Below are 13,628 nucleotides of genomic sequence, written 5' to 3'. Positions count from 1 at the left end.
AAAAGCGAGTTTTTGCTGCCAAGCACAGTTTTGTGTTTACAAAAGAACATGCAAAGCAGTGCTAAGTAGAGAATGACATTTTCCCCCTCACAAGGAGCCAGATTTCCCTGTGCTCCCGGAATGCACAGCTCCATCCCCACAGTGTCCCTCGTGCCCAGGGGGGGCTCGGCACCACCTTGAACGGGGCTGGAGCAACCTGGGCTGGGGAGGGTGTCCCTGCCCCTGGCAGTGCGTGGATGGGCTCTGAGCTCCCTTCCCACCCAAACCATTCCAGCATTCCCTGGTTCTCTGAAAATGCAGCTCCATGCCTTGTGGAGAGGTTGCCACAGTCTCTTTCAAAGGGACCTAAGGCACAACATGGAATAAAAAGAGGAAATTGTCTTTTTCTTTAGGAAAAAAAAAGGCACTTCAATAAAGTTCTTGCTGAAAAAAAAAAAGAGCACGAGGAAAATAGACTCGAACAAGCTGAGCTACAGAGACACAACAATAGCTGCAGGGCTGAGACCTTGGAAAGAAGCTTGTGCTCGGGGAAGGGTTTTACAGGGAGTTTTAAACCACTTTCAAATGTCAAGTTGGGTTTTTTGACGTGGTTACGTTCGCCCCATAAAAATAAAGTGATTTGAAGACCCTTTGGGGGCCCTGGAACAGCTCCCGCTCTTGCTATAGAGACTGTGCTTCACATGTTGGTTTAAGCTGCTTATTGCCTTTTATGACACTCTGGTTATTAGGTTAAATCAGCAGCACTTGCATTCAGAAGCTCTATTGATCACATGCAGTACATAGACGGGTGGGGGCTTTTCTGTGAGGAGAATAAATGACCTCCGTGTTTCCCCCGTCAAACCCAAGGGTTATCAGGGGACCCTGAACGGGAACTGCCCGAAATCCAGCCTTTATTTTGGCAGGAGCGGCGCTTGGTAGCAGTGAAGTGTAGTGACCCAGTAATCTGCTCTTTGCCACAGAGCTGCAAAGGGGAATATTTGCACCTTGTCAACTAAAAGGGGCTTTTAAAATCACTGAATCCTCTGCCTTCCCTTTGTGCCTCTGCCACTAGGCCGAGCCCCGGCGTCCCTTGGAGATGGGCAACCGGGGCTGCTGGAAGGTGTCCCTGCCCGGGGCAGGGGGCTGGGGCTGGAGGGTCTGTCGGATCCTGTCCAGCCCAACACTGCAGGGCTCTCTGGGCTCCCCATCCCCTCCGCAGGGCCAGGGGGAGGCTGGAGCTGCGGCTGCCGAGGGACGCTCCGCACGAGGATTGCTAAACCGCCGCGCGCTGTAATGTGTTATGACATAGATCAGCTGTTGTTTTCCAGTCTCAAAGGAAACCTTGTGGAATCTCATTCCTTTGACTGTATTAAATTAGCTGCAAATGTTGTCCTTTAAACACAAACTCAAGGCCCTTTCGCTGGAAAATTGAACGTGGATGGCGAGGCCAGTGAAATCTCTTTAAAGCTATTGTTTCTTTGGAGATGTGGTTTACCTTTAGTGTTATAACAAAGTAAATTAATAAATGAAGGGGTAGGAGAATTGTTACTATAGCAATCCCCATGGAAACATCAAAAATGCCACAAACACTCATCCTCAGCCTCCAGCTCCTGGGAGAGCACGACTCGAGGTAGAACACGGGGACGGCTCCTCTGAATTCAGCCAAATCTCTGTTCTCTTGAAACTGTGCTCAGGGACAGGTAGTGCTCTCTAATAAAGGGGAATCACAGGAGCAGTTCTGTTGGAAAAGCCCTCCCAGCCCATGGATCCCCCCTGTGCCCGATGCCCACCTTGTCCCCCAGCCCAGAGCACTGAGTGCCACGGCCAGGCCTTCCTGGGACACCTGCAGGGGTGGGCACTCCAAACCTCCCGGGCAGTTCCAGTGCCTGACAGCCCTTTCCATTCAATGTCATGGGTATCCACAGATCCCCAAAAATAAAGGACTCTTTTCCTACCAGACCTAGCAAGCACGTTGCTTTGGGAAGTGTCTGTGTTGCCCCCAGCTCTGCCCCCCATGGTGACCCTCCCCAGGGTTTCCAAGCCCTCCGTTGGGAAACAGCTCCACAGACAGTGGCACAAGGTCTTGCACGGGTGTTGGCACTGAGTTTGCATTTTTCCTCCATCTCCTCATGTCTCTGCAACATGAGAAGGCTCTGGAGCTGCTCGGCTCTTGCCATGGTCACCCTTCCAAAGGGGGAGGAGGGAGCAGGACCAGCGGCCACGGTTTGGCTGAAAGAAAAAGGCACCTGTTGAAAGAGTTACTGGGGGTTAAATCCTGACATTTTCCTCCAAAATTGATCTTGCTTTAGAACTTCCCAGTGAATTGAATGCCATCAGCCTGAGAGAGGTGGAGCGATGGTCCCACACCTCTGGTCATCCTGCTGTGGCTTCCAAAGAGGGACACACGGAATTCTTGGCTGTGAGGGGGATGAGGGCGTGGCACAGGCTGCCCAGAGAAGCTGTGGCTGCCCCATCCCGGGAAGTGTCCAAGGCCAGGTTGGAGCAACCTGGTCTATGGAAGGTGTCCCTGCCCATGGCAAGGGGTAGAATGAGATGAGCTTTAAGGCCCCTTCCAGCCCTGGAACTGAAGTGCTCAAGGAGCAAAGGCAGGAGCGAGGTCAGGGCTGGAAAACAGCCACGTTCCGTGCTCAGCATCCGTCCGGGGATGAGTTTGGCTCCTAATCAGGGCTGACAATTAGGCCGTACAGTTAATATTTTTACAGCTGTTTTATTAATAACACATACAGAGCATCCAGCCAGGATTTGTTGGAGACACCTCAGGAAAACGAATGATGTAAATAACAGATGGATGTGGAATAGTCTCACAAACAGGCATCAAGATATTCCCATCTTGTTTAGAAGGAATTTAAACAGACAGATTGGAGATAAACAGGCAAACTGAGAAGAGGAGAGGGTGGGAATGGGGCTGGATAAACCTCCAAGGTGCCTGGAGAGTCCCTCAAGTCCTCAGGATCGTGCCATCCATACAGATGCGGATGTGCCCACCTGGAGCAGCCGGTGGGAGCACAGAGGAGCCCTTCCCATGTGTCTCCCACCCCTGCCAGCCTGGGTTAACCCTTGCAGGATCTCTCTCCCAGCTCCCCAGCCTGGAAATGGTTAATTAGGACAATTTCAACACCCCTGAAATGATTTTGCCTTTAAATCTTAACTCTGCTATTCCATGGTTTTGCTTCTCTGAATGTCTCGGGATTTTGGGGCAGAGCAATAAGAAGGGAGAAGGGGGATGTGACCCTGGAAAGGACTGGTTAGTGCATTTTTGGGGCAAACAGCTGCCAACTGTGTGCACAGCGTGAGCTGATAAACATCCCCCGTGGGTGACACACTAATGCTTTGTGTATGGAGGGTAAACCAAAATCATCTGGCGCCAGTAGCCGGTGAATCATAGGGATTTGCACTTGGATTTGTACCTTGGGATTTTCTCTGGAGCTTGGAGAGCTCGGAGACCCGGTGGTTAACAGCTGGAACTGGAAGTCCAAGTTCTGGGGTGTGTAATGGGAGGAGGGCACGGGGATGGACAGAGGGGTCTGGCCTGGAGCAGAGAAGGGCCTGGGGAGACCCGAGAGCCCCTTCCAGGCCTAAAGAGGCTCTGGGAGAGCAGCCTATTCCTGTCACAGGCACAGTGAGAGCTGCTCTGGGGACTCACTGCCTTTCTGCACAGCACTGGGGCACGTGGGATATCAGGAAAACTCCTGCATGGAAAGGGCTGGCCAGGCCTGGCATCCCTGGTCATCCCTGGAGGGATTGAAAACCGTGTGGATGTGGCACTTGGGGACGTGGGGCAGTGGCGGCCTTGGCACCTCTGGGGGGCTCAAGGGCTATTCCAACCCCAGTGATTCCATGGTTCTGTGATTCTAAAGGATTCTGTGATTATATCCTGACAATGTAACTAAATTTTTATAACTTTAGGCCACAGGCATAGAAGCTCCTGGGAGCCCCTTCCCAGGTCCAACAGGCAGGGATGGAGCCGCACACCGGAGCTCCCACCAGCAGCCTCTCCGCTGGATAACGGGATAATCAGGCATTTCAGTGGAGATAGTTAAAGGATAAAGAGTAGAGGCAGGAAGTCTATGGAGCTTGGTTTGCAGAGCTCTACAGTACAGACGCCTTAACACATAAATTTAACAATTATTATTGTGTTGCCCTTTTCCAAGAAAGGGTAAAGGAGATTTGTAGGAGCACTTAACACATGTAAATCCCCACCTCCTTAAAGCAAAGCACTGTGCTAAATGGGGCCGTAAATATCAGGAGTATTCTGTCCTTTTGGAAATCATACCTTTCTTCCCCCTCCTTTCAATGCAATTAAATTGTGCCTTATTATAACACAGCTCTTGGGAACCAGGCATTTAAAAAACTCCAAACAGGTGTTTACGGAGACAGACAACAATCTTCCTTGGGTTAGACGGAAGTGGAAGGCGAAGGCAAGAGGCAGTTTGTGGAAAACAGGGCCTGAATCACAACTTGCTGTTGCTTTGCCAAAAATAAGATCAAATCTCCACCCGCTGCGTCTCCTGCCCACGAGCTGGAGCTGAAACATTCACCTGGGGTGTCTCTTGAGTCCCTCAAAGAGCTGTGGCAGTGGAATCACTGAGGTTGGAAAAGATCTAGGGATCATGGAGTGACCCAGCCCCACCTCGTCCCCAGCCCAGAGCACTGAGTGCCATGTCCAGACACTCCTTGGACACCTCCAGGGATAGGAACAATTCCAGTGCCTGGCCACCCCTTCCAGTCTCTCCATCCCAGAGCACCCACAGTGGGGGCTGCTTCCTGAGGGAGACACTGACCCTTCCTGGGGCCGGAGAGCTCCCAGCACAGCCCTGTGCTCCCGCAGTGCCCCCCCAGCCCACGGGCTGCAGGAGGATTCCAGGTGGGCCGTTTGCAGAGCTCGTTTCCCCAGCCGCTCCTGGCAGGACCCCTCCAGCGCGTTTCTGCTGCTGAAAAGGTGCCTGGTGTGTAATTTATATGTTATGGTTAGCACACAGAGCCCCAGTTGTAAACTAACGAGGTTGGACGGTCCTTAAATCCCGACTGCTGGAGTTCAGGCCGCCGGGCTGGCCCGCTCCGGCTCCTGCCGTAACTCCACGCTGTCGCGGCGCTGCCAATGGAGCTGCACTTCTCCCGGGACGGCGGCGGCGCAGGGGAGAACGAGGATCACATTTGGCACATTTAATCAGATAATTATTTCTTAAGGAAGGAGCAGGAATGTTAAATGCATTTCCCTGCTTTTTTTCCATCTGTCGGGGCTGACGTGCAAGACTGGAGCTGTGCTAAGGAGGCCGCTCTCCCGAGCCGCCGCCTGATTAATATTTCAGGATTATTCGGGCCCCGCTCTCGGCGCGGTGTCTGTTTGCAGGACATCTGGCTGCAACATGTGCCTCGTTAAGTTACACCTGTACCGCCGAGGTCAGCCTGGCAGGGAGGGGGAGAGGGCCGGGACAAGGGGTTGTTAACGGTGCCAGGTGTGGGCACAGCCCAGTGAGCCCGCCCGGGCTGGGGTGTCAGGAAGCAGGGCCGGTGTTAATCACCCGAAAACACTCCTGCACCGAGTGGGGGTCTCACTGCGTCAGCCAGCGGCTCAAAGAACCCTCTGCACGGCGCCCTGGAATGCCTCCCTGTGCTCACACACGCTGTGTGACCCAGCCTGGGTGCTGGGGAGGGTTCAAAGCCAGCTCAAATCGGTTTTATTCTGGATGAAAACCTCGCTGGGTTTTCCTTGGCCACACTGAATCGATCCATCACGCAATGGAGCAAAGAGCAGGGGCTGGTGCTGGGGCCTCCCTGGCCCTCAGGACCAGCCAGGAGAGGCTGTGTCCTCTCTGGGAGGGACTTTCTCACAGCCAGCCAGGAGAAAAGTCCAGGAAAAAGGTCACTGGTGGCAGCAGGCAGCGTGTGCCAGAGCCAACCCAGACTGGGAGTGCAGCTCTGCTGTAAGGACAGACCCCAGGAGAGAAGCAGAGCTCCTGGACACAGGAAAAACCATCCCAGCCGTTCACCTAAAGGGGAGGTTTTCAGGGACATCAGGATACCTGCTCTCCTGGACCCCACGGCTCCCTCTGAGCCGAAGGGAGCTGTTTTCTCCAGCTGGGAATGGCAGCGCAGGGATTTGTTGTTTCATTTCTTTGTTTGTTTAAGAAAACCCCTTCTGGAAAATCAGTTTCTTTGTTCATTTTCCCCTTTCTCCCCCTGTTCAGAGGCAGAATTAACAAATAGTTCATAAGGCATTTTCTGCCCTCCAGAGACAGGAGCTGTGGGATGGCCACGTGTTGGGAAGTCGTGGATGCCTAAAGGTTTGTTCCACTGAACAGAGGAACAGGGAAGGAGGGTTTGGACTGGAACCCCCCTTGGATTTAAGAAGCACCAGCACTAGCAGCTTTTGGGGGGCTCCAGTTTTCCAGCAGCTTGTTTTTTGCCACCCCATTTCTTTCCACCTTTCCCAGAGGGTGGGTGATGGATTTCCCAGGGCCTTGCTCCTCCCAGACCTGGCTTCCAGGAGATCAGGCCCAACCACACGGATAAGCTTCCGAAAAGACTGGTTTTCCAAAAGTTTTTAAGTCTGCTTTTCCACCAACCAGAGGAACAAGTACAACCCACCGGATTTGGAAGAGGGGACGTCTCCTGTTTAATTTTGCCGTTGCCATAGTGATTGATTAAATAAAATAAAATAAAAAAACCCCCTCAACTTGTAAATTCCAAATCCTAATTGTACTGACAACAATCTAAATGTGGCTGGAACAGTGAGTCACACTCCAGATTATGTGTCTCAAATAGGTTTTAATTTCAATCTAACAAGGCAATTATTGTACAGTATGTTAATTCCGTATCATTTGATTAACACAAACGTGCTGCTGGAGCTTTAGCACCTCTGGTATTTAGTGAGATCTATATCTGTGGCAGAGATAAACCCCTCTGCCTCGCTTGGTGCTCATAATTAACATGTAATATGCAGATGTGTCAGTGCACCCTCCCAGAGCCCACCAAAACGGAGATCCCAGGGTTCAGCCCCAGGGAAACCACTGCCAGGGAAACCAGGGAAATACCCGCCCCAAAAATGTTGATATCAAAGGAAAGGAAACCCAGCTATTCCTGAGAGTCCTCCAGCATCCCAGGCTCCTGATGGATGCTGGCTCTTCCCGGTGCTGGGAATGCCGCAGCCTCCCGGACAGCCTGTTCCTCTCTCCGTGCTCACTTCCTTTCCTGCCGGGAGACTGCTCTGGAAACTCAGAAAGATGGGAATTCACAGCGAAAATATCTCGTTTAATCCCGTAGTGCAGAGAGGCCTGTGCGGCCTTGGGTTATTCATTTTCACGTGTAATCCCATAAAAGCTTCTGTTCCTTAATCTTGGAGGCTGCCAAGGAATTCGAGGGCTCCTTCCAGCAGTGAGGTCAGCGCACGGAGCCTCGATAACGAGTCGGTGGGGACTCGGCCCTGGGACGCTTCCCAACCTGGCCCTGCTCCTTCCTGCCCGGGATCCCAGAGCGTCCCCCGGCCCAGCTGCAGAGCCCCAGAGCCCAGGGTGAGCTGGCAGGCTCCCTCTGCCCCCGGGAACTGCTGGACAAGAAGGAAAAGCACAGGAGGAGGCTGGGAGCCGTGGTGGAGCCGAGGCATCGTCCCCATGGCATTTGGGACAGAACCCCAGAGGAAAAGCGGGCCCATTCCCCCAGAAGAGCTCCGAGATCAGGGTGATTCCATGGCAAACAGTGCCAGGATGAGTGGAGCAGCACCAGGACACGGGGCCAGGCCTCATTTCCCCCTGTGGAGCAATACCACGATTTAGTGTAGGCAGGAGCTCCTTTTAAACCACCAACTGCTTTCAAGTCATTTTGGATGGATATTTAGCTCTGAACAAATGGCATTTCCTTGTAAATCCATATTCCCAAGCCTGTGTACAAATACAGTTGAGCACCAAATCCCTTCGTGGTTTTGCTGTTTCAAAACTGAGGCACTTTGGGGTTTGACACTGGAAAAAGGGGAAAAACAGCTAAAAAACCTGAGTTTTTTGATGGTTTGCAGCACCAGTGCTGGTGCTAAAGTTGTTTTCCTATGAATATAGATTACATTTTTTTACATGGCAAATAAACAAATGCATAAAGATGCGTTATTTCGTAAGCATAAAAAAAACCTGCTGCAAGTATAGTGGTTTTAATTTGTTTTTATGATTACTTGTAATTAATTAGCATCAAAAGGAGATTATCAACACAGCTAAAAATTGAAATTGTACCAGCTAGCACAGGAGTGATTTCGCTTGTTTATCTTCATATTAAGGTGGAAAAAAAGAAATTATCCTGTTTTTTATTTTATTTTGTAACTCTACTTAGATTGAAGTGTCAAAAACTAGTGGCAACACAGCCTAAAAATGAACAAAAATGCCTCAAAAGAGAAATAATATCGATAATTAGGAGCTGTGCAGAGCCCACGCCACGCACATAAATATTTGGGGCAGTTTGACTGATTGTTAAAGTTTCCAAAAGGCTTTTTAGAAACCATGTTTACACTTTATGGAGCAATTTATGAGGTCATAGGGATGCTCTCCCGAGGAAGCTGCTGTTCCTCGTGTGAAGCCAAAGCAAGGACAAGTTTTGGGAGACATCATGGAAGGAGCCCAGGGATCCACCAGGGAAAACTCCAAGGTGCCAATTGTCTGACCCTGTGGGAGGGTTGGAGGAGGTTCTGCTCCACAGACAGGCTTTAATTAAATCAGAACAACCCCAAAGCAGATGATGCCTCCCAAACCTTCTTAGGGATTTCCTGCCCTTCCACCACCTTCTGCCCTCCTGTTCCACCACTCCAGGGCCCTCTGGCACTTGGATGCTCGTTGGCATCCTGGTGTTTCAGGGAAAGGAGGTCCTGCACCAAAGGCCTGCTGGAATCCCTCCTGGGAGTCTCCAAAGCACCCCCAGCACATGAGCCCCATTCCAGGAGCACAGCAGGAGCACCAGGGCTCCCAGTGGGAGAGCTCTTGGCCTTCCACACCCAGCAAACCCTTGGCAAGGAGCAGCTTCTCTTGGAGGCACATCCGTAACTCTGTGAGTGCATCTCCCACACTTCTCACCCTGGAAAACTCCTGGCAGCCACCAGGGCTGCCAACCCTCTTCCCAAGGAGAACGATCCCCCAGAAGCTCCTTTTAAATGCCACTTTTTCCTGTAAATGCCAAATCCGGCACCGCCTCATTAGTTATTAATGAAGCAACATATTTGTTCAAAATTGATGATTGTTGATCTGCTCCCATCGTTGTATGAAATATTAACGCAGCGTTTGTACTTGCAACCATTTTGCAGACATTAGGCTGTGGATTTGCATATTCATGAGTGCTCATAAATGTTTAAGGAGACAGCCCAGAAAGCATGTGAGCTGTCAGCCAGCCAGTAAAAAGGCATATTTACTGGCTTAATAAGGACTGCAGTTTATAGGACAAAACCCAAGAAAACAAATGCAGTGGCTCTTGGGTTCCCCGGCACAACCAGCTCCAGAAGCTTTTCCTGCTCTTGGTGTCCCGGAGCTGAGGGACAGCTCAAAGCTGGCTGTGGGACTGGCCACGGGGCAGCTCCTGGTGCAGCTGGGACGCCCTGTTCTCCTGCAGCATTCCAGGGGCTGCCTGGCCTTGTCACTGGGATATCTGTCCCTCCATCCCTTGTCCCCAGTCCCTCTCCAGCTCTCCTGGAGCCCCTTTAGGCCCTGGAAGGGGCTCCCAGGTCTCCCTGGATTGTTCCCTTCTCCCAGGGAACACCCCCATCTCTCCCAGCCTGTTGCTCCAGGTTAGTCCCAAACACCTTCTGTGGAAGCTCTTTGTATTTACACAGTGGTGACACAGGTGCTGATGCTCCAGAGGGCTCAGATCCCACACCCATGGAACTGAGGGAGGGGGGGAAGGAACAGCAGGGCTCCCACGGTGGGACTGGGGGCTCCTGCCTCAGGAAAGGAGTGCAGATTTTGGAAACTGAGGCAGCTTTGCTGCCCTGATTAGAGCTCTGAAGGTACCACCACAGGCAGGAGAAATGGTCTGTATTTACCACAGCTATACAGATAATGAAATGCTACATTAATGTTATTAAATAATATTTTCCTGCCTGTTAACTGTGTCTAAAGCAGGACAGTGATTCACTGGCAAGACAATAAAACTTCCTTTTCTGCTTACTGGGATTTTTCCTCTCTGCAGAGCATAAATCACATTTTGTGTGGAGCGCATCCTTGCTCTGAGCGCCCCGTGCTGCAGTGGCACAGCCAAGCCAGTTATTTTAATCTCTGCTACTTTATAATAAATGCTTTTTATTGATTTTTATTGTGCACCGCCACGAATTGAATAAACTATGTGCACAAGCAGCCGAGAGGGAAAGGCTGAAGGAGAAAATGTGATCAGCATGTTTCAAAGTTAAAGGTGGAAACACATGGTTGGCACTTTCCTTGGTCAGCAGCTCCCCGGGAGCACCAGCAAAGGGAGCGAACGTGCTGTACGTGTGATTCTTTGCTCTTACAGTCCCAGATCTGGGAGGATTCTGCAGGAAGGATGAATGTGATACACAGAATCATCGAATCCCAGATGGATTGGGTTGGAAGGGATCTTAAAGCTCATCTCGTGCCACCCCCCAGGGGCAGGAACACCTTCCACTAGCCCAGGTCACACATTGCAGGGATATTATTTGAAATCTAATTTAAAAAAAAAAAGAAAAGGTTTTCTCCTTGAAAAGCAGAGGATGAGGTTGTGCTTTGCCATTTGCTGCTGGGAAGGAGCTCAGGAGTGTCCTGTGAGCTGGGGCCCTGTCCCATGGAAGCGGGCGAGGCAGCAGGCACTGTGGGCAGTGACCCTCGCAGGGGAGCTTTGGGGGCCCTGCTGCAGGGGCTTCACTCCCTGTCTCAGCCAGCTCCTGGCAAACCGGGATTGTCCAGCTGGACAGTGCCCTGCAGGGGTAAATGCACCGCCACAGCCGCAGGGGCTGCACGGGGGGCCTGTGAGAGCCGGCGCTGCCCATCATCCCTTACCCGCCCCAGCCTGCTGCCCGGGCGCTCTGCCCTGGTGCAGAGCTGCCATCCCGCTGCCTGACGCGTGGCCAAGGCATTTGGGACACAGCAATAACCATCTCCTTGGCCACGTGGCCTTTGCCAGCCCCTGCCTGCCCCGGGTCCAGCACAGAGCCCCGGCAGCCCCACGGCGCCGGTCCTTGTTTCACGGAGCCCCGGCCCTGCCGGTGAGCCCCGGAATGGTTTGTCGCGGGGCCGCCGGAGTTCCAGCACTTCCCTGCGCTCCGCAGGCTCGTTTCTTGGGGGTGTTATAACTCGGAGCTGCTCCATTAGGTAGCAAACAAAGTACAGCCGGATCCGGCAGGCTCAGCTTGAGGCTGGGCTTTCACACAACCTGCTGGATCGGGAAGAATGCCGTGCCCTTGTCACACGGCTCCGACTGGCGCCTGGAAAGACAGGAATCCATCGATTCCTGCATAGTATGGACTCACGCTGCCTTTGCACAACAGCAGGTTTCACACCCCAAAATAACCTGGCAAAAAACCCGCAGCAGTTTTCCTGCTGGTTTAGCCGGGAAATGTGTTACTACTCCAGGTAATGTGGTGCTTATTACACAATTACCTCAAGTGCTTGACAATGCATTAATTGCTGCTTGATTCAAACATTTCCCGGGGAGGAACCAAACTCTGTCATTGTGACAAATTACGAGTCAATAACCGGGTTCTGAGGGAGAGGGAGAGAAGAAGCTGGAGATCCCTTCGTTGAGGGGACCAGACCGTGGCTAAGTGAAACCCTGAGTGGCAGTTCTGGGATGCACGAGCCCAAATTCCAGGGGTGGAGGCGAGCGGGGAAGCACAAGGTAGAGCTGATCCTCCTTAGCACTCAGAATGCTCATCACAGGCTCACAGAGTCATTTAGGTTGAAAAGCACCTCCACAAGGTCATCTCCAGCCCAGGAGATTCTGTGATTCCATGATTTGATGGCATTATTTCGGTATTATTTACAAAATATGTATTGATAGGATTAGAGTTACTTATTCCTTAGTCACAAACTGCATCTGGAGCTTCAGCTCCAAGTCTCCCTCCGGCAGAGCTCTGGGAAAGCGCCTCCTCTGCTGCTTTTGTAACCCCCGTTCAGGCTGACTCAGGACCTTGGGCACAGCCATCAAAGCGTTCACTTGTGAAACCCAACTGGAACAGACACAGTTTTCCCGGGAGAAAAATTCCCCTGTAAAACAACAGGGCAGGGAAAACTGCAGACCTCCAGCCCTCCTCCTGCGGCGTTTCATCCCTTTTCCTCGCTGCTCCCAGCCCCGGGCCCTGCCCAGCCCTGAAGCTGCCCGTGGCAGGGCAGGGTCGGTGCTGGGACACCCCCGGGGTGACACCCCAGGAGTGACACCCCAGGAGTGACACCCCCGGCCGGAGCCGTGGCCGCTCCGGGGTCAGCTGCTGACATTCCATTGGGCTCCAGAGGGAGAGCATTTTGCCCGAGGTGGCTGCAGATGTTCAGAGAGATGCCCCAAGGCCCTGCAGATCACCGTGGCTTCACTTCCCACCCTCAGCTCTTCCTTCTGCCTCGCTGCCCTGCGGGCAGTGCCGGGCAATCCTGGCGGGCGGGTGGCCCCTGGCTGCTGGGCAGGGATGCGAGGGCGGCTCTGGCATGGGTTGAAAAGCACCTGCACAAGATGGACAAGGAGGGACGCACCTGTCCCTCCTCTCTCCTCTTGTCCCGCTCTGTCCCTCAGTGTCCAAGTGTCCAGAATCCTGGAATCATGATTTCCCCATTCCGGAAGTTCCCCGGCAGCAGCAGCCTCGTCCCTCCGGCTTTAATCCCACGCTGTCGGTCGGTGCCTGGGTCTGCATCCTGCCCTTCAGGGAGGAATATATTTGGGATAAACCCCTTTGCACCGAAATGTGAACCAGCAGGTTGCAAAGTAATTCCCACTGCACTTGTGTTTCAGTGCCACGCCGGTAAAATGGCTGGTGGGGAAACTGCTCCGAGGGGATGGAGCCTGGAATTCCCGGGGCTCGTACACACGGAAAGGAACTGTCAGAGGGAGCGGCTCCCGAGGAATCCTCCCCATCCAGACTTTCTCTAATAAGCAGGAGGCATTAATCAGGAGTTGAGGTCTGCAAATATTTGCCTGTTTCCATAGCGATGGGGGAGCCCACACACACAATAATACCTTTTCCCACATGCGTTATCATCGCTTCCTAATAATATAATCACAAAGCCACTGCTCAGGCGGGGCCAGGGGGAGAATAAACACCATTAATTAACAGACTTATAAACTAGAGGAGGAGGAGGAGGTGGCAAAGGAGGAATCGAGTGTAAAATGCGTGTTGGAGCAGAAGACGGTGGTTTGGGCCTGTCTCGTTTCGCAAGGAAACTTCACAAACTCTTAATTATCTCCCAAATACTCCCTGTCTTCTTCCAAAAATAAAACTTCTGACAACTGTTCAAACCACGCCACGCTCTCACCCACCAAACACACATTTCTGTAAAAATATAAAGCCATGGCTGGGAAGTGTCAGAGTCATTTATTTGAAGGAGAAAAAGTGAGACTTTTGGCATCGCTCGCGAAATCAGACGCCGAGTTGTCTCCCAAAGAGGACACGGATTGTCTGGAGCTGCAGGGAATGTGGCACATGACAGGAGAGTGACACTTGGCCAGGC

Source organism: Manacus vitellinus, unplaced genomic scaffold, assembly GCF_001715985.3.
Source record: "Manacus vitellinus isolate BGI_N305 unplaced genomic scaffold, ASM171598v3 scaffold_115_pilon, whole genome shotgun sequence".
Taxonomy (NCBI): Eukaryota; Metazoa; Chordata; class Aves; order Passeriformes; family Pipridae; genus Manacus; species Manacus vitellinus.
The sequence above is the reverse complement of the archived record's forward strand: the minus strand, read 5'-3'. Positions refer to the sequence as shown.